Source organism: Balaenoptera acutorostrata, chromosome 18 (assembly GCF_949987535.1).
Source record: "Balaenoptera acutorostrata chromosome 18, mBalAcu1.1, whole genome shotgun sequence".
Lineage (NCBI taxonomy): Eukaryota > Metazoa > Chordata > Mammalia > Artiodactyla > Balaenopteridae > Balaenoptera > Balaenoptera acutorostrata.
The window spans coordinates 63,123,715-63,147,528 of NC_080081.1; the positions used below are offsets into that span (position 1 = coordinate 63,123,715).

A 23,814-nucleotide genomic window follows, 5' to 3' on the forward strand; every position below is an offset into this window, starting at 1 on the left:
GGGGCCGAGACGGGGGGCGGGGCTAGTGGCGAGGCGAGGCGGAGCGCGTGCCGGACGGGCGGGGGACGGCGTGCGCCTGCGCGCGGGAGACTTTTCCTTTCGGGCCTCCCCGTCTGTGTCCCGATATTGACGGCTGCGCGAGCTTGTCTGGTCTCTACAGAAGCTCAGGCGTCTTCGGGTGCTGTATTCTTAAAACTGTGTCCCCCACTTCGACGTTATCTTTAGGGATGAGTTGACAGAGGCAAATCTGGCTGGGGGAGTGGGAGCTGATTTAGAAGAGCCCCAAAGTTTCCCCTGCGCGCCCAGGAGTGAGAGAACTTTGCCTCCTCGGAGAGCCTCCGCCACACCCCCCCATCACGGCCCCCCTACCGTGGCGGGTTTCTGAAGAGTTTTCTCAAGTCCTAAACAGACGCACAGGGCCCTGGAGTAATGGCTGTTGGTGACTGCACCGTGGATATGCACCCGGCGCTGTAAATTGTCGGTCCTGCTGCATTTTAGGTGCAGAGATGGGCGTTCCGTGACCTTTGGTGCCGCGCGGTCGCGGGAGCCCAGGAAGCCACCCCGGGAGGGGACCCCTGGGGCGGGGCGGGAGGGCGATTCTTGACGGGCCTCTTCCAGGCTCACCCTGTTCGTGGACAGAGGATTCGGATTCTCATGAGTGTGATGGGAACTCGGAGGCAGCGGGAAGGCTGCGGGGCCTCCAAGGGAAGTACTCAGTACCTACCGCGTGTTCTTTCTTGCGTCCACGTAGGATCCTCCCGTGGCGAGCGCCTGTCATCTCCGTGCTTACTTAGATCTCCGCCCCGATCCATTTTTGCATCTTATGATAGCATTTGGCGTCTGGAGATGGTCTGGGATGACCTCTAGAATTAACCTGGCTCAAACCTCTGTTCCCAAATAAGGTTTCCATCCTGAAGTCTTCCCCAGGGTTCAAGTCTTGGGAAACTGGATGCGAAATGCCCCCTTAGTATGTAATGGGTTCCTCTACACAACTTTTTAGTGACCTGAGTACAAATATCCTTTATGGAGAATTTTTCTCCTCAGAATAGGAGAATTTTTTCAGGGTCCTGGGTCTCTTTGATGTTTATACAAATGGTGTTTTCATTACAATACTTATGGAAACCTCCCAGTTTTGTACTTTGAGATTTAGTTATCATAGGAATGGTAACCAAGGTGATTACTGAACCCCCTCACTGCCTATAAAGTACTTTCTTGGTAATCATTTTACACATGAAATTTTCTTTTACTGAAAACCTTGACCAATATTCTGAGAAGTGTTAATGTTCTAGTTTTTTCCATTGGGAAGGAGTGGGGAGTTGAATAGAATGCTGCAGAGACAAAAATTTTCTGCCTGTGGGTGAGGTAGGCACTCTTTCACATCCGTATCTAATTGAATTCTTGAAAGGTTTGAGAGTGAATATTGTCTCTACTTACAGATGAAGAAATAGGCTTGGAGGGATTAAATAATTTGTGTAGCCTCAGATGACTAGGAAATAAACAAGGTAGGATTCAAAACCCATCAGTCTGACTCCTAAGCCTGTATTTGCTCCACCAGCTCATGCTGCCTCAAACTCTGAAGTTCTAACTCTTGCAATTAATGCTACAATCCTCCTAAATGTGCTCTCAGTTCAAAATGCAGATGTGCACTTTATTTTTGTATGTTTCATTAATCTCTAAATTGGCCATAAACTTCCATAACTCATGTATTTAGACAATAAAACAAAATTAGTTGTTATAAGGTAAAATATTCAGAAATATTATGTTAGTACATGTATTAAATATATAATAAACATTCAGGCCATTCAAGTTAGTCATATCTTCAATGAAAAGCCAGACTCTTAGATGGCTGTGAATTGGCCATTACTGTAGAGGCAGAACTGCCCTAGTCCTTCCTGGCTAGAAAAGTAATTTGCTGGGGCACTGCCCAGTGAACTTTGCCCCCATTATAACAACTCAAGTGTACTCAGCAGTATGAAGCAAGCAAAACCGGTTAACTCCTGAGACAGACTTCCCTGTCTTGGCAGATGAATGCCATCCATGAGCTCACAGACTTTATTCCTTCTTATATATGCGATTCTATTATCCTTTCATTATTATTTTCAAAGAAATTAGCCTTTCTTTTTGAAAAGCACAATGTTAGAGCTATTTTGACAGTCTTTCACAGCTATCACTTTAAATAACCATCACAAATAAACCCTACAAAAAGTTTCCTAATAGTTAGTTAGAAGGTCGTTTATCTATGTCAAAAGCAATAACACAGAATGACTACTTGAAAAAAAAGTCTGTCTGCTTCAGCGACACATGCCAGGAACTCAAGAACTGATAGGACAATAATGTAAAGCATGTGTTTCCGAGTTGACTTTAACATCGTGCTCAGGATTTTCTTTAATGGTTTTTATGCCAGCCAGACATCTCCTGTTAGTCAACTCTACTCCCTGTACTGGGTCATACAAAATGGTTTCTTTCTTAAAAACTCATTTATCAGTGTATTAAGCCAAACTTTTTTTCTTGGAGTAATCCAAGCCACATTTGTGATCTTTTAAAAATCAGAAACATTACAAAAACTCAGGCTCCTAAAAACTAACAATGTTACTAGAGCCTTGATCTATTCATTATTATAATTTTGAGTAATAGTAACTGACATTTATGTGGTGCTTACTGTTGCCAGGCACTGTTCTAAGTACTTTTTATAAACTAATTTAATCCTTGTAGCAACCCCATGAGGTCAAGCTGTCTTCCACTTTACAGATGCAGAAGCTGAGGCAAAGAAAAGATAAGAAATGTGCCCAAAGTCACATAGGCAATAAGGGAAGTTGGATTCAAACCCAGGCAAGTCTGGCTCTAGAGTCTGTGTTCTTAGCCGCTGTGCAAACTGCCTCCCTAGGGTGCTACATTTAAGAATAAATACCCAATTTTCTTTTTGTTTCCTTCTCTCCCTTACTTCAGAAGTTGATATTTGATATTTCAATTTACCAGGCAGGGACTTCCCCGGCAGTCCAGTGGTTAAGACTCCTCGCTCCCAATGTAGGGTTTGATCTCTGGTCAGGGAAGATCCTGCATCCCGCGTGGCACAGCCAATAAAATGAAATGAAACGAAACAAAATGAAATGAAATGAAATAAAATAAATTTACTTGGCATTAGTTGCACTCATTTAATCTGGGTTTGCTGAATTATAAGGTATATTACCGATATTCAACAACCAAAAATAAGGCAAATAGCATTGAGACCCTTTTACTCACAACAGATTGACATTAGTCATCCTGCAGCTTTATTGTCAGCAGCAGCATAGAACATTTTCCAGCAGTGTCCTTCATCGGGTGTCTCTAGATGGCCCAAAGAAAAGGACATTTAGTACTTTCAATTGTTAAGACACTTAAGCCAGGTTGAGATGGAAAATATAGAGATCTGGCATTAGGAAGGGAAAAGAAGATGGGGTAAGATAAAGGAATTTGATAGAGGTACAGGAAAATAAGAATAATAGAGGATAAAGCAGAACAATTTTTTAATATTAAAAAGGAAGAAAAAGAAGCCAATAGCAAGTGCTCTATAAATAAGGGGCCAGGGAGTAAAAAGTGTGATTTACCAAAAACTTTCAACCTGGAAGAAGTGTACCTTCATCTCTTTCCCTTCTGTGGATGATAAAGCAGGCTATCTTTATCATGAAGTGCCTGTTTAAGTCTTTGCCTTTTTAAAAGAACGGAACTGTTGTTTATTCATATTGATTTGTAGGAGTTTTTTTTAATGTATTCTGGATAAAAGTCTTCTGTCAGGTATAAAATTTTATGAGCATCTTTGAAACCGAGCAGGACCCTATGGGGCCCTCCTGGGCACAAAAGCCTTTCTGTGTCCTCCATTTTTATATTTGCAGGAAAAAGGCTTCTGTCTCCTAGATCAGTAAATAAAGCTACAATTGAAAAAAAAAAAAAAGAATAGCAAAGGTGCCTGAGAAGAGGCCAGTGAGATAGGATGAGAAGCAGGAGAGATTCTTATGTCAAAAACCAAATGAAGAAAGGGTTTCAAGAAGGAGGGAGTGAACAATTGTGTCAAATGCTACTGAGAGGATGGATAAAATGAGGACTGAGAATGGCCACCTGGATTTAAGAACACGGAGGACATTGGTGAACTTGATGAGAGCTGTTACTGTAGGGTACAAAAGCCTGACTAGAGTGGGTTCAGTAGCAAATGGGAAGAGAGGAAGTGGACATAACAGGAATAAACAACTTTTGAGTTTTTTGGGTTTTTTTTTTTTTTTACTATAAAGAGAGCAGAGAAATGGCGTGGTAGCTGGATAGAGATGTGTGAGCCCAAAACATTGTGAGGTCTAGAAGTTTTGTTTTAAAGAAGGGAGACACTACTGTTTGTTTGAATGCCGATGGGGAGGGATCCAATAGTGAAGGGAAGATTTCTGATTCAAGAGAAAAATTGCAGGAACCATATCCTTGAGCAAGTGAAGGGGTGGGATCTAAAGCATAAGTGGTGGAGTTGACCTTCAGTAAGAGCACGGATGATTCATCCTTAGTAAGAAAAGGGAAGGCAGAGCATAGAGGTCTATACAGTTGAAGTAACTTTTGATACAGCCACTTAATAACCTCCTTGTCAATCATTTGGTTTCTCAGGGATTCTGATACCAGGAAGAAGGTACCTAGCACAGCAGAAATGGGATATTTATGTTACTGGAAGGGAATATTACATGTTGTAAATCAATAAATCGATGTTCTGGTTGGTTAGTGAGTGGCTTCGAGTCCTGACAAAGTACTGCAAAGCAATTTAGACAGCTGACAAACTGAACACAATCTTGCAATGAATTCTCAAGGAGTTAATACTCTAATATTTAAAGAGCTCCTAAAAATTGAGAGGAAAGAGACTAACAATTCTTAGGAAAATAGGGAACAGACATGAACAGTCAGTCCACAGATACAGAAAAGCCAATGGTCTTAAACATGTGAAAAGATACTTAACCTTACTTATAATAAGAGCAATGCAAATTAAAGTTACTTGGAGGAAATACTATGTTTCATATTAATGATATTTTATACTTAAAACATTTTTCAGAATAGCTTACAAAAAAAGGATAAAAAATCAATATGCCATTTCTTAACAACTAGATTGTCAAAAGCCCAAAACTTCGATGATACACTCTGTTGGAGAAGCAGTTACTCTCATACACTGCTGATGTATTGATAAATGCAGAATGATATAATCACCACGGAAGGGAATTTGGCCAAATCTAGCAAACGTAAATATGCATTTACCCTTTAACTCAGCAATCCCACTTGTGGGAATCTAGCCCAAAGGTACACCAGCAAAAATGCAAATGATGTTTATATAAAACTCTTTGTTGTGACTTTTTTTGGCCGCTCTACGTGGCGTGCGGGATCTTAGTTCCCCAACCAGGGATCGAACCCATGCTCCCTGCAGTGGAAGCGCTGGAGTTCTAACCACTGGACGGCCAGGAAATTCCCTGTTGTGACATTATTTGTAAGAGTAAAAAAGCAGAAACAACCCACATGTCCATCAATAAGGGAATTGATTGAATAAACCATGATATGTTCACATAATGAAATGCTATGCAACTCTAAAAAGGAGTGAGAAACATTCCTATATATTGAAATGAAGTAAACTCCAGGATATATTGTTAAGAGAAAAAAATCAAGCTGAAGGATAATAAAGTATGCTGCCTTTGGTGTAAGAAATAGCAGATGAGGATAAGAATATATAAATGTATATGACTGCATTTTTTGAAGGAAATAATGAAAGGATAAACAACAACAACAACAAAATAATTACTTATAGCAGGAGGGAAGAAACAGGGTGGAGGGGATGACATGGAAGAAAGTGAGGCTTCTGTGAATGTGCCTTAGTATACAGTTTTGACTTGGGGACCATGTAAATATTTTACATATTTAAAAACAAAATTAAAACAGGGCTTCCCTGGTGGCGCAGTGGTTGAGAATCCGCCTGCCAATGCAGGGGACACGGGTTCGAGCCCTGGTCCCGGAGGATCCCACATGCCGCGGAGCAGCTGGGTCCGTGAGCCACAATTACTGAGCCTGCGCGTCTGGAGCCTGTGCTCCGCAACAAGAGAGGCCACAATAGTGAGAGGCCCGCGCACTGCGATGAAGAGTGGCCCCCACTTGCCACAACTGGAGAGAGCCCTCGCACAGAAACGAAGACCCAACACAGCCAAAAATAAATAAATAAATTAAATAACCAGAATAAAAATGAAGCCCTGAGGGGTTTCCAGGTGGGGCAAGGGCTGATAACTTCCTCTGTGCTCTAAAAAAAAAACAAAAAAAAACAACAACAACAACAACAAAAACAAAATTAAAACAAAAGAAAAAAAGTAATCCCTAAACAAAACAAAACAAAAACTTGAAACTAATGAACCCAAGTTTATGACCAAACCATGTCCCATTCTGGGTTTGGGGCACCTCACCTGGTTGGCCCTGCTAACCCTGGCTGGTTCCAGGTAACAGAGAGAGACTTAGAAGAGTTGGAAGAAGGAACTCCAAAGTGTGAGGTTCCCTGAAACAAGGGGCCCAGAGAAGAGGCTTAAAGGGATGAACTGATTTTAGGGCAACCAAATAGTCAATGATAGAAAGTTCTCCCTTACCGAAGAATCACAGAGGGTAAATGGAAGAAGAATGATACCATTTAAATGTTACCCTTAAAAAAAACACAAATGAAATAAGGGATCAGGGCAATGATCATCAATGAATGCTAAAATTATTAGACGAAATGCTGATGGACAACTTTATACTGTACTGAAAGCAACTGAATCCACTGGCTAGGCTGAGCATCACTAAAACTGGAAAACCTGATGTTACGTCTCCTAACGTGGTGTAATAAAAAGGACACATCACCAATGCAAAGTGTTTCTGCCATAAAAGCTGAGCTTGAATCTGATGAAACTTCTAGATTTGGCTTCCAATTTATAGGCGTAGAGAACAAGTTAAATGACTCCACTAGAGCACCATCAGCCAAATCCAAATATAGGACTGTCAGGATCTGTGCAAGGCCTTGGATTGTACCCTGCTTACAAGCGGTCCTGTTTTGTGGATGCTGGCAGAAGACCCAAAATTCCTGAGTCACAGACAAAGGACTTTATTGCTCACAGCAAAAGTAGTATTCAGAGCTTTATGTTGATTTGTGTTGGTTCTCCATGTCCCACAAGCCCCACAAAGGTGACACAAAGGGTCCATGATGGATGTCTGGGAATGCAGTGGGTTGTACTAGAGGAAAGAATCATGGAGCTGGGGAGATTCTCTGTATAGTAAGTGAAAGCCAGCCTGCTCTTTGTCTGGGAGAGACATTACCCCTTCTTCAAGGTTGCTTGCTACAAATACAACTCTGAAAAATGGCCCCGGGAAAGAAAGGTCAGGGGTTTGCATTCATGGCATACCCAGCAGGAACATGCAGAGACACCAGGGCCCATGGCAGATTCCTCTCCACCCCTCAGCCCGGAATAATGCAGTCTTGGCCGAACTTGAGTTTTTACCCAAAGTGTGCCACTCCACCAGCTACTCTGATTAATCTGACCACAGAGACTGGGAGCAAATTCATTTAATTTGTCTCATTCAACATTTAATCAAAACTACTATCAACAGGACTCCAAGCAGCAGGATGGGACCATCTTGCAGTCTTTACCTCAGTCACACTCTTCCCCGCCAAGGGTGCAGACTCAGCCAACTATGAGTAAGTTCCATAGGGGATCAGTAGGTCTTATTTCAGACAGCCAGGATGAGGTCCAAGGTGAAGCTATAATCCATTATGATCCACACAAGGGGGTTTAGACTGACCTTCTGGTCTACAGTGTCATTGCAATAATTACAGAGTGCAGTAGTTGGGCCAAAAAGCAATCCCATCCCCAACAGAGAGATTGTGGCCCACACATTCCCACATACAAAAATATAACCTGAGCACTCCACTTTGAGATTTGTCGCTCAGTGTGGTTTGTATTACCATTACTTTGGTTAAGCCAGCAAACCAGTGTCACTAAGTAGTTATAGTCTTGATCACCATATATGACATAACCAAGGCCACTTGGGCATCAGGAGAAGCATATGATTTTCTTTTTTTTCTTTTGGTTTGCTGGCAGTTTAATCAATGGATTCCTCAAGTACAGTTGAGTAAAAATAGGTAACAAAGGATCATTTGATCTACATTTTTATTTGTCTTCTGATTAATGGTCTTTCATTATGAGAAAATGGAGAAACTCCCTGAAAAAACAAAAAAAGTACAGTTATCTTGCTCCATTTTACTCATCATTCTGTTTTAGTGAAGAGAATAACTTATTCTAATTGAGTTTGGGAATGGGGGTTCCTGAGGCCTAATTAATGTAATTCTGGAATTCAGAAAGAAAAACTCCCTTTTCCCAGACAAGTCGGACCAAGCTATTCAAGTCATATGCAAGATTAAATGTGTTGAAAATGTCCTGGAGTCTGAAGGGGCGAATCACCATCACCATTGTACTCAGTATTTTGGAGGACCTACTGTGTGCTAAGCACAGTGCTGAGTGCGCCACAGGCCTTCTCCCCAGTCCTCCCACCGATCCTGTAAGGGGAGGTACCAGTGTCCCCATTTACAAATAGATTTCAGAGAGATCGGTGGCTGTCCAAGGTCAAACAGCTAGAGAACAGCAGTGGCAGCCTCATGACTCTGACGACCCCATCTCAGTGCCTCTCAATACTTCTCATACACATGAGAAAGTGTTTGTTTTTCAGTCCCCAAAGATGACCTGAGTCATGGTAGAAATTATGATTTGGGTTATTGAGTAGGGAATTATGACAAATGCTTCATAGAAGTTTCCCTAAGGACTATGTCTCTCTTGCTCATAAGACTTCTGGGCTTAAAACACTTTTGCCTAGTAACTGCATCTGTTTATGGAAAATACAATGTGGTGGTAAAATTGTACCTGAAGCGTCCTCCAAGCTTCTGTGCAAACCCAGTTCCCAGGTACTACCATATATATATAAACAGAAAATTTACCATCTTAACCATTTTTAAGTGTATAGTACAGTAGTGTTAACTATCTGCACTTTGTGGTGTAACAGATCTCTAGAAGGTTTTCATCTTGTAAAACTGAAACTCTATAGCCACTGAAAATCAACTCCCCTTTTCCCCTCCCCCAGCCCCTACCAATCACCATTCTACTTTCTGTTGCCAAGAGTTTGACTATTTCAGATACCTCACGTAAGTGGAATCATGCAGTATTTGTCTTTTTGTGACTGGCTTATTTCACTTAGTGTAATGTCCTCAAGGTTATCCATGTTGTAGCATACAACAGGATTTCCTTTTTTGTTAAGGCAAAATAGTATATATATGAATAATTATACATATACATATATTCATATATATATATACACATTATATATACACACACACCCACATTTGCTTTATTCATTCATCCATTGATGTACATTTAAGTTGCTTCCACCTCTTGGCTACTGAGAATGCTCCAGTGAACACGGGTGTGCAAATATCTCTTTGAGATCATGCTTTAATTCTTTTGGAATATATATACCCAGAAAGGAATTGCTGAATCATATGGTAATACTACGTTTAATTTTTTGAGGAAACTCCATATTGTTTTCTATAGTAGTTGCACCATTTTAACTTCCCACCAATAGGGCACAAGGGTTCCAATTTCTCTGCATCCTCACCAACACTTACTCTGTTTCTTTGATAGTGGCCATCCTAATGGGTGTAAGTTGATATCTCATTGTTTTGATTTGCATTTCCCTGATGATTAGTGATGTTAAGCATCTTTTCATATGCTTGTTGCCATTTGTATATCTTCATTGGAGAACTATCTGTTCAGATCCATTGCCCATTTTTTAATCTTTTTTTTTTTTTTTTGCTGTTGTTGAGTTGTAGGAGTTCTTTATATATTCTAAATATTAACCCCTTATTAGATATATGGTTTGCAAATATTTTCTCCCATTCTTAGGTTGCCTCTTTACTCTGTTGACAGTTTCTTTTACTGTACGGAAGTTTTAAAGTTTGATGCAGTCCCATTTGCCTATTCTTGCTCTTGTTGTCTGTGTTTTTGGTGTCATAGCCAATAAATCACTGCCAAACCCAACATCATAAAGCTTTCCTTCTAAGAGTTCCGTAGTTTCATACCTCATACTGCATACAAAAAATTAACTCAAATGGATCACAGACCTAAATATAAAATGCAAAACTGTAAGACTTGTAGGAAAAAAAAAACGAGACCTTGGATCTGGTGATTAGTTTTTAGACATGACATCAAAAACACAATCATAAAAGAAAAAGTTGAGAAATTGAATTTTATCAAAATTAAAAACTTTTCTTCTGCAAAAGAATAAAGAGAATGAAATGACAAGCCATAGGTGGGGATAAAATATATGTAAATCACATATCCAATAAAGAACTTGTATCCAGAATATATAAAGAACTTTTACTCAATAATAATAAAACAAATAACTCAATTTTAAAATGGGCAAAATATCTGAAAAGAAACTTCTCCAGAGAAGATATATGGATGACAAATAAACATATGGAATGGTGCTTAACATCGTTAGTCATTAGGAATACGTAAATTAAAATCACAATGGGGGCTTCCCTGGTGGCGCAGTGGTTGAGAATCTGCCTGCTAGTGCAGGGGACACGGGTTCGAGCCCTGGTCTGGGAGGATCCCACATGCCGCGGAGCAGCTGGGCCCGTGAGCCACAATTGCTGAGCCTGCGCGTCTGGAGCCTGTGCCCCGTGACGGGAGGGGCCGCGATAGAGAAAGGCCCGCGCACCGCGATGAAGAGCGGTCCCCGCACCGCGATGAAGAGCGGCCCCCGCTTGCCGCAACTGGAGAAAGCCCTCGCACGAACCGAAGACCCAACACAGCCAAAAATAAATAATAAATAAATAAATAAATAAATAAGAAAATCCTTTAAAAAAAAAAAAAAAATCACAATGGGAGGGACTTCCCTGATGGCGCAGTGGTTATGAATCCGCCTGCCAGTGCAGGGGACATGGGTTCAATCCCTGGTCCGGGAAGATCCCATACATGCCGCAGAGCTACTAAACCCATGTGCCACGACTACTGAGCCCATGCGCCCTAGAGTCCGCGCACCAAAACTACTGAGTCCGTGTGCTACAACTACTGAAGCCTGTGGGCCTAGAGCCCGTGCTCTGCAACAAGAGAAGCCACCGCAATGAGAAGCCCGTGCACCACAACCAAGAGTAGCCCCTGCTCACCGCAACTAGAGAGAAAGCCTGCACGCAGCAACAAAGACCCAATACAGCCAAAAAGAAACAAAAAATAAAATAAACAAATAAATTAAAAAAAAATCACAATGGGAACTACTACACACCTATTAGAATGGCTAAAATAAAGAAAAATAAAGAACTGAATACAAAATGCTGCCCATGATGTAGAGCAACAGGAACTTTCATTCATAGCTGCTGGAAATGCAAAATGGTTCAGACAGTTTAGGAAAAAAAATTGGCAGTTTCTTATAAAGTTAAGCATATATTTATCATATGACTCAGCAGCAATCCCACTGTTAGGTATTTATCCAAGTAAAATGAAAACTTATGTTCACACAAAAACCTATATGTGAATATTTATTCTTAATTGCCCCAAAACAAGCAATCAAGGTGGAATGAATAAACTGTGGTAACCCATACAATGGAATACTGCTCAGCAATAAAAAGAAACAGACTACTGATTCATGAAACAACATGTGTGAATTTTTAATGCATTTTACTAAGAAGATAATTGTTGGTGCTGGGTGATGGGTACATGGAGATTCATTATTATTCTCTCTATTTTTGTGTATGATTGAAAATTTCCATAATAAAATTTTTAAAGGATATTTTAATGACATCATAATGTCCAGGTACTACAAAGTTCCGTATTCTGATGCCATAAGCTGCACCTGAAATGTTGTACAGCAAACTGCAAGTTAAATGAAGATCAAATCTGGTAATGTAAATAATTATATTTTATTATATTAAGACATATAATAAGAAGTTTTTGAATGGTTTTCAACACACAATTTTGAGGGGAAATAAGACGTACTGGCTTATTGGTTTTAAGAATTTAACGTGTCTGGGTAGCCACCCAGCATAGTCTGGATCATAGCAATGAGACTCAGGCCGTCTGAGCTCCAGGACACAGGCTGGGGATGTGAACTAGCTCTGTTCCTTCTGTGTGTGTGTCAGTGGAGGATGTGAAAGTAGAAAGGTTTGCTACAAGCTGTATGTTTATATTGGTCTTTTCTTTAACTTGAGGCTGTCTGAAGTTTGAGAATAGCCAAGTTATCAATTATTCTCATGGATCTCATTACTGGAGATCATTTCTGAAGGTGATGCTCACGGAGTTCCATTTACTCTCTTTTTTTTTTATTTCTGAGATACACATTTTAAAGTAATAACTAGAATTATGACTTATAACATTATACCCATTTACTCTTGATATAGGACCACCACTAAGTTTTTTTTTTAATTTTAGGATTTCACTTATTTTTGTATACAGCAGGTTCTTATTAGTTATCCATTTTATACATATTAGTGTATATATGTCAATCCCAATCTCCCAATTCATCACACCACCACCGCCACCACTTTCCCCCCTTGGTGTAGGACCACCACTAAGTTTTTTCTAGCTATTTTAAGCTGTAATCAGCCCACACTGAAGTGTCAACACTTCTATTATCCTCCCCTCACCAAAAAAACCCCACAAAAAACAAAAAACCAAAACAAACAACAACAACAACAACAACAAAAAACCTCTTAAAAATTATGAGAAGTGTCTCAGGGGACAGTAGTGTTTTATATATTGAGAGGGATTTGGGTTATGAAGGTGTAAGCATTTGTTAAAACTGGGTTATTTACACTTATGATTTTGTACTTCATTGTATATAAATTTCATTCAAAAATTTAAAAAAATCAGCAAATCTTTAGCTCTAGTTAATGATATGCCAGTTGAACTATTTAGGGGGACATCTCATGATGTCCCCTTTCTAATGCATAAAAAATAAGAAGGATTGATGATTGGATAGAGAAATGAATATACATGTGATAAACCAAGTATAGTATAATATTAATGGTAGAATCCAGATGGTAATTACACAGTATTCACTATAAAATTCTCTCAAATTTACTGTATATTTGTAAATTTTCATAATAAAATGTTTGAAAAAAATATCTAGAAATTTAATCCCACCCTAGTTCAGCAGGAAATGCAAAAGAGGCCACTGTCATGATTAGACCTGTATTCTGATTTCCAGGTTCTATAGCCTTTTAGACGGAATCTAATTTCCTGGATTCTGATCTCTCAGGGTTTTTATTACTTAAAACTAGTTACCTCATCATCCTTCTATTTCGATTTTCTGGTTTATCTTTTTGTTTATTCATTTTCAAATACTTATCTTCACCTACTGTGAACCAGGCCCTGTTAGGTGCTGGGGATATGGTTTTGTCCCTGTTCCCCTGGAGCTTCCATCCATGGCTTATTTCCTGCAAACAGTACCTTCCGTCTCTTAATTCTATCAGGAATGCTGGTTCTTTCATCTCTGGCTGAGGCTAAAGCTGACAGAACCATTTTATCCATTGAATACTACAGACTCCATGCCTAGGGCCTAGAAGGTTTTTTTTTTTTTTTGGTGGGGAGATCATATCTCCAATTTACAAAAAAGAAACTGCAAAATCTTCTATACTCCCTAGGTGGCAGAAACAATTCTTAGTCCCCTTGATTCTCCCTTTTTCACAACTCTGGATCCCAAAGGACAGCCAGCCAGCATTTTTGGTCCCAGTGACAAATCCAGCTCTATTGTAGATTCTGTAGGGGAATAAGATACTCCAACAGTAAGATGGGTGCCTAAACTATCACAGCCTTGTGCCACTGTAGCTTTATGCCTCGGACTCACTTGGGCTGACTCCTTGTTCACCGGGCTACCTTCTAATTCCCATGTAGGTCTGAAGAGAGAATGGAGTATTTCTTTGAGTATTTCTGGTCCTCGTGACAGTGATTTCTCAGGTAAACCAGAAAAGTAGCTTTTGATTAAGAGCTGTTGCATCACATGTGTAGAATTCAGGGAGAAAATACACCAGTCATTCCTTCATCATCATCATCATCATCATTATTTTGGTTGCTTGTGGGCATAGATTCCTCAGTGTAAATTAAACTGGTAATATAGTGACTAAAAAAGGGGGATGGGGAATATTCTGACCCACCTTGTCATCCAGAGCCTTAGTTTTGAACTGTTCTGGTTGATTCAGTTCTCATAAAGCCTTGCTTTGTCTTTTTCTAAACTTCCAGGTTCTAATCACTACTCTTTTCCCACTGTTGACTTTACTTGCCCTCTGACCTCATGCAAGGCCCATCTTATCAGCTGAGATCTTAACTTCTGTTTCTCCACTTTTAGCTGTGTTACTTCAGGGTCCCTTGGGAAAGGCCCAGCCTATCCAGCCCCTTGGGCCACAAGGATGCTCCCGTGGCCGGTGCACCCTGCACACCCAGAGCTGGGACCTGTCTGGGCAGCTTTTTACACATAAAATTCCATGATTATAAAGATTTCCACCTAGTACATGTTGACAAATAAAGGATATTGGTTTTAAAGACTTTGTTTTAACCAAAGCAAACAATAGAACAATGACTTATAAACCAATATCTAGTGAAAACTGAGAGTATATGGAATATTTTATTTTTATTGGTTGGTAATTATGCCTGGATGATTCACAAAATTATTACAACATTCTTGATTTTATGGTCCCCCCAGGAAATCCTTCCCTATTTTAAATAAAGTGCATTTTATCTACTGAATGCATTTGATACCTCTATCCTGTTATACAATTACAACACTGTAAATAAATATAAAGAGCTACGTGGTTTGACTACTTCAACTATATAGAATTAGCTCCCTAGGAAGAACGGTGTTTTTATCCTTTTCCCTTTAGAATCAAAAGGCGTCTGATGACAGCTCTTTGAAAGGATGATGCTGAGATGACTGAATCTTCTCAAGCCTTCATATCTCTATTCTGTTGTGTTAATTTGGTTAACTATGAACAGACTGAAATCTATGTCTCTGCTAGGGACCCCAAAGAGCTCACTGCATAGGACCTACCCCAGCTTGGCTTTATATTTTCTGCATTTTTCTTCTGTTGCTGTTCAGAAAAGCTATGGGGTTAAAAAAAAAAAAAAGTGTGTGTTTGTGTGTGTGTATGTGTGAGAAACCATTTCAGTTACCATGTGTTTTAGTATTTAGTATTATTCAAATATATTCATCTAATGTTATGACTGCTCTAACTGGCACACAATTTTTATATATACTTATATACAGCCTAATAGCATACAGTTGAAGACTACTTAGCACCTCTGATGCGAAAGGCACTGGGCAATCTTAAATCTCTTGTGCAACAAAGTAGGGTATAAATCAACCAACTAACAAACTATACAGAAATACAATCTGGGCAATGCAATGAGAGCTGTTCTAGTCCTAACCTTGCTAGAACGTGGTAGATATTCTAGTTAAAGGTCAAACTCATACTTTAATAATTCATAAAGAATTATTATATAAGGGATTATTAGTAAAATAACAACTAGAGCTCTTTTTATAACTGCATGAAGGAGAATCTATGTTTACTATAAATATCTATCATTCATTATTTATTACATAAATAGTATTTATCATTATTTCTATAATAGGTAAAGTACTATATGTTACCCATTCTTCGGGATTAACTACTTTATGTTAAAGCTATATGAGAAAATGCTATTTTAACCTCTCTACAGGATGTGTGAAATTCTAACATACCTGTGGAAATTCAACATTTTCATTTATCACCAGGCACACAACATTAGCCTAACACCTTCTCCTCTCCATCCTCATCCTCATTCCCACTGCCACCTCCTGTGAGTTAGGACAGAGGAGAGAGATACTGTATAAATACAACACAACTGGGTGAATCTTCCGGTCTGCTTTTATTACCATACACCAGCTGACCCAGGTCCAGAGAGAGACGTTTGTATATTTGTTGTACACACTTTCATTCAGTTTACTTCACAAAGCTTAATGCGCTCTGTTCAAATTTGCTACAGGTACATTCTTAACATTTCAGGCATGCATAAAAATAGAGGTTTTTTTTTTTTTGCCAATTAAATCAAATAGGGAGGTGGCTGTTGTTTTTGGCAATAGGTCTCACATTTGCTGAGAATTAGGTGAGGATTTTTAGGGGTGGGAAGCCTGTGTATGGGCTTCCTGTGAAGCCATTAGCTGAAAACCTTTGGTTTAAACCACAGTGTCCAGGGCTGGCCTCCAGCGGGTCAGCGTGCAGCCACTGTCTCAGGGGCACACGGCCTCCCACCTGTCCCCACCCCCTGCACCTCTCCCACCCCTGTTAGTAGCTATGCGCTGAGGGCAGGGAAGAGGCTTTCACTTCGACATTATGCTCTGTGCACTGTCCGCATTTTCACGTATTTACTGTGTGTGTGTGTGTGTGTGTGTGTGTGTGTGAACACTGAAGTTCTACTTACTTTGCCTGCTTTTTTACAAAGCCATGCATTTCTTACATTGAATTACAAATGTGAGACGCTCACCCTGGTGCAGCCCAACACCCACACTTGCCCCTTCCTCTCTGCCTCCCACCTCCTCCTCTCTCCCTTCTCACCTTTTGCTTTTTCTCTGCTCTCATGAGGTTCCACTTTTGTCTTTCTTCTTTTGCATAGATTTTTCTGAACTGCACTCTTTGTAGGAACCGTTTTAGAGATTCTTCCAAGGTCCTTATTTGTAATTACATCCACCTTTTGTTGCCATGATGGCTGTCCTTTAGGACTTGATTCCAAGACACTTGTCCAGAGTGACTCCTGTATCGAGTGGCATATTTCTCCGCTTCTTATATTTTTTTCCCCCTCATATATTTTGAAAAGAATTTTGAAAAATGTGTTCTTCCTCTTCCTTCAAGTCCTTTTTCCTCCTGGCGTGTAGAGCAGGTTTTGTTACCGGCAGAACTTTCTCTAAAGTGAAAGGAGACAGAGAGTTAACTAAAAGACACAATGAATTGCTGGGTGTGTCCAGAGTCTGATTAGGTTTGAGAAGAGGAACAGAAAGAATTTTTGTGTTTTAGAAATTGAGGAGGCCTCCTGGCCTAGTGTGAAAAACTCAAACAGATAAAATTCTATTTTAAAAAATCCAACAAAGTCTAGTTGGGAAGCTAAGTTAGCATCTTGTTACTAAAAGCATTAGAGGTCTTGGTTATATATTTTTAATGCACTTGTTACTTATTAATTTAATATCAAAGTGCTTAGATCTCCTCCTGGCCCCGTTCTTAACCTCTGTTCTTTCCCTGTTAAATCGTGACATTTCCTTGCAGCCCCTCACCCTGAAGAGCCGGCTTTCAGGACTACTCCCAGGTAGCCTGGGGCTTCAAGGGGAGCACCGATTAGACTTGTCGCTCCCGTGCAGGCCGTAGTTTCTGCGCACAGAGAAAATGCTGGGGTGAGTCATACTTCTCCTTTCCTAACAAAAGGGCATTGTACTGTGCTGTTTGGTTCAGGGTCTTCCGTGCCACTTGTGGTTGCAAACGTATGGGACAGGAGGCTGGTTCCAGAGACGCACCGCTCAAGTTGTATTCTAGTGCGCTGCTTTGGGCATGCCCCGATAGACAGTGAGATCGTTCAAGGCTGCGACGCTTTGATTTATCTTCGATCCCCAGCCCTAAATGCACTTGTGCCTAGCTCAGGGAATGCTAAGCAAGTGTGGCTTGGTTGGAACCCTGCAGGAGAAGGGGGAGGGAGAAAGTTTGCTCTGTGCCCCAGGAGCAGAAGTGGCGCCCTTAGGAAGCCTGCTCACCTGCACATAGCCGGCAGGGGGCGCAATTGCATCAGTACCAGATAGAACGTGTTTCTTCGGCCCGGCTTGTTAACTTAAGCCTTACCTGTCTGGTGAACCCAAAGGCTTGAGTCCCTAGAAATTTAAACTTAAACCTGCACATACGCATTAGAATATCACCTGTTGTACAGAACAAACCCGCATTATATTTAGTCCAAAAGGCACAAGAATAGTCCAGAGTTAGCTTACAGAATACTGAGTCAGGACATCTCACAGAGTCAGATGTAAAGAGGAAAAGTACCTGGTCAGTCTTCCAGGAAATTTCAGTAATTTTGAAGTTGGAGGCTTCTTACACTCACTTGACCAACCTGTTCCTCTAATCTAGCCACCTCATTTCTTAGATGAGAAGCCGAGGTTTATGAAACCAGTTATCTAGGCTCCTCAAGAAGATGTAGCTACAGAAAAATTATACAGTACTTTTCTGGGTTTTAGGCATGTGTTGTAAACATGCGGAAAGGTGGCCATTTGGAAAAATTGCACCTACAATCCTCCTTTCTCTCTCTCTCTCTCTCTCTCATATTTACATATGTACATACATATACATGTATAAAACATGTAACATTTACGCACAAAAATATATGTATATAATATGTATTTTATATATAGTAAATACATATTAAAGTATCTATCTATCTATCTATATATTGTTTCAGGCCCTTTACAGAGGCAGCATAGCCTAGTGACCTCAGCATATGGCTGTGACCCACCCAGACTGTCTCAGTTTGAATTTTTGGTTCTGTCACTTAGCTGTGTGACCTTGGGCAAGTTACTTAACCTCTCTGTGACTTAATTTCCTTGTCTATAAATGAGGTTAATAACAGTATCCATTTCATTAGGTTATTTTAAGGATTTAAAAAGTTAATCTTTGTAAAGCTCTTAGAACGGTACTTGGTACATAAAAAAGTACTATAATAATTTTTAAATAGAATTCATATAATTTTGAAAACACCATTTTAATAATGAATGTAGATAACACTGCAAGGGTACTTTTTAAATGGTTGGAAGTTGGCTTTTAATATATCTTTTTTAGGGAAAATTGATTGTGTCGTAAATGATAGAGGTGTGAGAACGAATGTGTAGCTAGTGAACCTGCCAACCAGATTGAGTCTGAAGCTTTACATTATGATTCCAGGCGAGGCTCTGGTTTCCAGTGTGCAGAAAAGTATCTGACTTTTTTTTTTTCTCATTTTGGAAAGCTTAAAAAACAACCACCCCAAATTCAAATGCCCAAATCTTCAAAGAATTGTGTGCTTGGAGCATTTTAAATGTACCTGCCCGTTGCAGTCTACTGTTTCAGAGAAATCATGACTATTTCTGAAGCTGGCTCTTAATCAGCTTCCTCTCCTTTTCCTGAGTGTCTCCATCTGAGCCAGCCATTGCTGTATTCTGCTTGTCTGTTGGGGCCGCAGGGAGTGGCTGGCAAGAAAGATGAGCAAGGATAGTCTGTCCAGGCCACATGGGACATCTCAACTCCAGGGTCGGCCGTGGGAAAGGTGGGTCCCTGCCCTCCGATAGGCCACTAGGATCCAGCTGAGGACCAGGTTGGGGCAGTCGGGCCCAGCTCTAAGGGGCTGTCACTGGATAGTTCAAAGCAGCTCTAAGAGGGCAGAAGAGGCAGCTCTTGGATTGGAATTAGAGGCCCTACTTGGGGAGAAGCACAGCAGAAGAAATGCCCTAGGGTCTCACCTGAGGAGAGGAGTGGGGGGAGGTCTCCAGGAAGAGAAAAGGGTCCATAAAAGAGGTCCTTGCTGTGAGGGGTCAGGGCAGAGAGGGTGTCTGGGAAGAAGAATGGCTGGTCTTCAGTTGGGTGGGGGGCTCAGATCACCAATAATCAGGGAGATCTGGTGAAGCAGAAGAAGATGCTAGCAGGAAAGTCCCTGAAGGGCCCGAAGCAGCCCCTAAATTCCCCACAGGCAGCTCTTCACATGCTACTTGGAGGCCACCACTGGGAGGTTTTGAAAGAAGATACCGGGTTACCCATACAAGCACTCGCCAAGCCAGGGGACCCATTGAGAGAAGCTGCTAATGGTAATAGAGGCAAAATGTTATCTGTACTAAGTTCAAAAGAGTTTTCCAGGGGGAAATGAGGACAGGCCAATGCAGCCAAAAAGAGCTGGGTGTTGGCTTTGCAGAAAGCTAAGTTACACTGACAAAGAGGGTTGCCAGGTGTCCTGTATTGAACCAGACAGCATGGTATTTTAGTTTCTGGTGTATTAAAATGCAGCAAATACCTGTTTTTTAAAAAAATCACTGTTATTTCAGATATACTTTTTCTTACATTTTGATTGATTTTTAATCAGCAGAGGTTTGTAATTTCAGCTTTTATTTACTCCTTCTGCTGACTATTAAATGGACAAGCACTACTTAAAGGAGCCTTATGACCCTTTTGAAATGTGAGGAATTCTCTTAGGTATCTGTGTGCAAGTTAACTGTGCCAAGACTAATGTTAAGTATTCTGTTAAATAAAGTAAATGTCTGTCCCTTAGGAGGGGAGGGTACACTCTACAAAACAATTTTTTCCCTCAGTCTCTGTGGTGTGGATATTTTTGTAATCCTAGGAAATAGTTATCTTTAGGGCAATAAGAGGAGCTAACATTTATTGAGTGTTTAGCATGTGCCTGACACTGTGTGAGCAACGGTCGTCCTCTACCCTCTTTCTCACAACAATCCCGAGAGAGATGCTCTAATTATCCTCATTTTACAGAAGAGGAAACAGGCTCAGAAAGATTAAGTATTGAGGCCAAACACCTAGATGTTATTCTCTTTTTTTTTTATTATTTTTTAAAATTTATTTTTGGCTGCATTGGGTTTTCATTGCTGCGCGCAGGCTTTCTCTAGTTGCGGTGAGCGGGAGCTACTCTTCGTCATGGTGCGCGGGCTTCTCATCGCAGTGGCTTCTCTTGTGGAGCACGGTCTCTAGGCACACGGGCTTCAGTAGTTGTGGCTCTTGGGTTCTAGGACGCAGGCTCAGCAGTTGTGGTGCACGGGCTTAGTTGCTCTGCAGCATGTAGGATCTTCCCAGAGCAGGGCTCGAACCCGTGTCCCCTGCATTGGCAGGCAGATTCTTAACCACTGGGCCACCAGGGAAGCCCTAGATGTTATTCTCAGTTCCTCTTTTTTTTTCTCAGACGCCTCATTATTAACAAGTTCTGTCAGCTGTAACACCAAAATATATCTAAAAATCTGACCTTTCTTCACCCTAGCTCAAGTCCTCATTATCTTTCTTGATTGGATGTTGCATTAACCTCCAACTGCCCCCGAGGCCACTCTTACCCCCGGTACAATCTTCCCTCCACACTACAGCTGGAGTGGTCTTTCTAAACTGTTAAGTCAGACCACGTACTCTCCAACGACTGTCCTTCACATATAAAATAAAGTGGGGGACTTACAAGGCCCTACATGAGCTGGTTCCTGGTTGCTGTGTGCAGTCTTCATTAATTTAACAAAAAATTATTGACGGCCTACTATGTCCCAGGCACTGTTCTAGATGCTGGGCATATTGTTCCTGTCCAGAGCTTACATTCTAGTGGGAGGAGACAATAATCAAAGAAGTATGTAGGATGATACCCGTAATAAGATGATATCTTGTAATAACCTATAATGGAGCATAATCTACAAAAATACTAAATCACGATGCTTTACACCTGAAGCTAGCACAATATTGTAACTCAACTATACTTCAATTAAGAAAAAAAGAAATATGTAGGCTATCAGATGGTGGTGAGTGCTATGGACAAAAGTGAAGTGGGAAAGGAGAATAGGAAGTGTGAGTGGCCCCAGTGAGGGGCCACCGGGGTGGCTGAGCAGATGACCAGGAAGGCCTCCTGAGAAGGTGACAAGGGAGCAGACACTGGAAGAAGAGGAGTGAGTCAAATGGATTCTGGGGGAACATTCCAGGCAGTGGGGATGGCAAGTGCAAAGTCCCCAAGGAAGAGGTGTGCTTGGCATGTTTGAGTAACGGCAAGGGGGCCGATGTGGCGAGAGCAGAGAGAGTAATATGCAGGGGGTAAGCGGAGGTCAGAGAGGTCCCGGGCGTGGTCGGGGAAAGGGCAGACCATGTAGGAACTTGTAGGTCCCTCCCCTGCTCCACTGTAGGCATGGGACTTTGAGTGGGTGGCTGGGCAGCCCCGGGAGGAATATGAGCAGTGCAGTGATGTGACTGGGTAGCAGGGCAGCAGTGGGTGCAGGGAGACTTGCTCAGAGTCAGAGGTGGGAGCGATAAGGGTGGCGTGGGCCAGGATGGTGGCAGTGGAGGAAAAGGGCTCAAAAGTTGGTGACGCGCCTGTAAGTGAGAAGCGAGAATTAGCCGTTGGATTTACCACGGTGAAAGATTTAGCAACGGAGGCAGGTTCAGTGGAATGGTGGCTCAAGCTGGGCTGCAGAGGGTTCAGAGGAAATGGGGGGAGAGGAAGTGAAGACAGTGAGTGAAAGTGGTTGTGCTGTAAAGAATGTCAGAAAATGGGTGGTGGCTAGAGGTGCAAGTTGGTTCAAGAGAAGCCTTTATTGAAATGGAAGAAATTACAGTGATTCCTTATGCTGATGGGACTGATGGAAGAAGAGGAAAGAAACTTGCTAGAGCAGGAGAGGGGGTGAGTTTGTGTACCTGTAGGAAGGCCTTCAGCCCCCATGATAGGAGGGGAGGTGGGGATATGGGCACAAGCACAGGTGGGTGGGCAGGTGTCGGGGTGGGAGCTTGAGGACCTCCTTTATTGTTTGCTTCTACTTTCTCAGTGAAATAGGAAGCTCATCAGTGAAGATAAGGGTTGGGGAGGAAGTGTTGGAAGTTTGAGGAAAGAGAAAATGGTATGAAGCTAAAAGGAGTTGAATGTTTATGCAGGGGAGTGATTATAATAATGGACCTCATATCTAAGCTGGTTAAAGAGGGAAGTGAGGACATGAGGGAGGAGGGGAGCAAGCAAAAGGTAGTGAAACAGTAGACTATAGGATCGAATGGAGTTGGGGAATTTTTGGAGTTGGGATTGGAAGACAGGAGGTGATGGTGAAAAGTGGGAGGCTTCACGTGCCACCATTCTCTCTCCTACACTCTGTGTCAGCTCACTAGGCTTCTTCGGTTCTTCCAACACTTCACGTTTGTTTCTGCCTCAGGGCCTTTGCACTTGCTCTTCCCTTCACATCTTTGCATGATTTGCTCCCTAACTATGCTCAGCTTTCTGCTCTGTTGTCACATCCTCAGGGAGGTTTTCTCTGCTCATCTAGGTAAAAGGCAGTCTCTGTCCCCTGACCCTGTTTCATTTTTCCTTGTGGCATTTCTTGCCACCTGAAGTTATGCTATATTCATTCATATGTTTACATTCTGTGTCTCCCACTAGAATGTAAGTTCCACAAGGGTAGGAACATTGCCTTGTATACCATTGTATCCCTGATATGTAAAAGGCACTCAGTAAATAAATAAATTTAAATGAATAGTGAATACATGAACTTCCCAAGGTCACTCAGCTAATAGGTGATGCAGCTAAGATTCCCACCCAGCACTCTGGCTCTAGAGCTTTTGCTCTTAAACACTCAACAGAGAGAAAGAAGAACTAGAAGGAGAGAGAAGCTGCTGTAGCCCTCTTGGAGCTTTCAATCTCTGAGATTTTAGGAGCTTCCCTATGGATCGAGTTTGAGGGGAAGAAGGAAAATACTCCTCTACTGGAAGCTTTATTGGAAAAGGCAGAAGGTAGAAAAATAATTTCCTGGATAGAAAAACAGAAGGACAAAAACAAACCAGTAACAATGTACAGGTCTGAGACTGGGGTATTGATCGAAGGCCACTTAAGCCTTATATATGATTTTTTTTTCCAAAGAAAATGCATTAAGGCAGTGCTTTTGGAATTAAAAATTAAAATTAAAAAATTACCCATTTTTTAAAAGAAAGAAAACTGCAGTCAATCTGGTGGTGAAAGCAAAGGGTGAAACTTTAAGTTCATCTTTCCTGGGAGAGCAACTGGTTTAGAAGAT

General features: G+C 41.3%; 1 long non-coding RNA gene across 1 annotated transcript in view; it reads right to left on the bottom strand.

The window, feature by feature from the left end:
• Nucleotides 1-6,324: 6,324 nt before the first annotated feature.
• The window catches only part of LOC103010558 (uncharacterized), a 61,953-nt gene continuing 44,463 nt past the window's right edge, over nt 6,325-23,814 (bottom strand). Inside the window, exons 6-7 of the long non-coding RNA XR_009005899.1 lie at nt 16,634-16,979; nt 6,325-8,220 (exon numbers count right to left, since the gene is read on the bottom strand). This is a non-coding gene — a long non-coding RNA (uncharacterized LOC103010558). The remainder of the gene's footprint in view (nt 8,221-16,633; nt 16,980-23,814) is intronic.